The sequence below is a fragment of the Pteropus medius genome, unplaced genomic scaffold, assembly GCF_902729225.1.
Source record: "Pteropus medius unplaced genomic scaffold, Ma_sr-lr_union100, whole genome shotgun sequence".
In the NCBI taxonomy this organism is placed as follows: domain Eukaryota; kingdom Metazoa; phylum Chordata; class Mammalia; order Chiroptera; family Pteropodidae; genus Pteropus; species Pteropus medius.
This window is the reverse complement of record NW_024344241.1, coordinates 2058346-2059968: the sequence shown is the minus strand read 5'-3', so window position 1 is coordinate 2059968 and position 1623 is coordinate 2058346. Positions and strand designations below refer to the sequence as shown.

At 39.7% G+C, this 1623-nt stretch overlaps 1 pseudogene; it reads right to left on the bottom strand.

The window, feature by feature from the left end:
* Window positions 1–887: 887 nt before the first annotated feature.
* On the bottom strand, window positions 888–1006 carry LOC120607778 (uncharacterized; annotated as a pseudogene).
* Window positions 1007–1623: the final 617 nt, after the last annotated feature.

The window sequence follows — 1623 nt, the reverse complement described above, 5'->3', positions numbered from 1 at the left end:
AGTATAGTTCTGGCATATAACCTTTGCTTCAAGAGTGGCTTGGGAATATTTTTTTGGAAGAAATAGAGCTTGTCATGACTCTTAGAGTCTGGTTAGAATTTTGAATAGTCATACTAGGCCAAGACTCCCTGGGTTCCAATGATATAAAATCTACACTTTTGTTCTCCTATCTTGACCCATCCATATTTTTCATAGGACAGTATAACAAGTCACTTATCTCACATAGACTTCCAAAAAAATCCTAAAGAAATTTGGGAGTAATCTATTCCTACCTGCAGTAAATGCAAGAATGTCTTTCCATAAGCTGAGTCTATTCACTTAATAGAATTGCCCTTGAAAAAGTACCTGAAGTCATTGCAAAAGAATTTCTTTTGTCCTGCAGAAATAAATGAAGGCCAAGGAGAACAAGCAAAGGCTATTTATTACTCAGACCTTGCTCTAGCAAGGGAGTTAGCCACCATCACTTGTATTTGATAGAGACTCAAAGGCAGGCAGAGGAGTGGGAAAGCTTTATAGTGAGAAAAAGAGAAGTCTTCAGGTGTGCTCTGATTGAAGGCTGTTGTCCTGGAGAAGCGGTGGGTGGGCTAACCAGAAGTGGGGTAGCCTATGAAGTTGGTTAAGGGTACGTATTTTGAGTTTCCCAGTTGTTCCTAAATTGGAAGTGAGGACAAAAATTAGAGAAGCTATCAGTTATTAAGTCCTGACCATTTGTGGATGATTGTTATAGGAGTTATTGTTTGGCTTCCTAGGTTATTATTAGAGATAGTTGTCTGACTTCTTATAAGACTGACTATATATATATATATTTTAGGTGAGGCAACCTTTACTTGATCTCACAGATTGCAAGGACCTTATTGGCTTACAATCCATTATTTTTTTATTTTTCATGCCTACAGCACCTGGTCTTTCTAGGTGGTCTCCCATCCAAATAGTAACCAGGCCCAAACCTGCTTTGCTTCCGAGATCAGATGGGATCAGTCTTGTTCAGGGTAGCATGGCCGTAGATAAGACTGACTTATAAATAGCAGGCAAGCTTTCTGGGCTGGTTACTGTAGATAATGGGTTGTTTTCCTGGGCTGGTTGTGGGACAGAATTCTATTTTTATGTATGACTTGGCCACTGTTTGTATATACAGGCTCTCAATCCACATACATGAAATCAGACTGGCTTCTGGATTTCTAGTTGGCACTAGCAGTAGAATCTCTTTGGTAAACAAAGAAGCATATGGGATAGAAAAGGAGTAAGAAGAGCTGCATATAGAGAGGAAATGTGCAAAGTCAAGGTATATCAGGTGTTCACAAGGGTGCCAGACTTTAGGGGCTGGAGAGGGGCTGAATTCAGGCTGCTGTTCCTAGGGCTGCATCCTTTGGAGAAAGCAAAACCTTTTTAAGGTTTAAAATGTGTTTAAGATATTCCTGGAACTGTCTTATATGGATTTTTTGGTGTCTACATTCCTTTAGATAGATGGTAGTTTGGACTCCCTCCCCATGAAATGCTTGGCCTCTCTCAATGGAAGCCAGAAGCTGTATCCCTTATAGTTGCTATTGGAAATAAAAACCATGAGAAAAAAACAGACTTTATTTTAATGAGACATAACAGCTATGCTACCTAGGCATGGCTGTG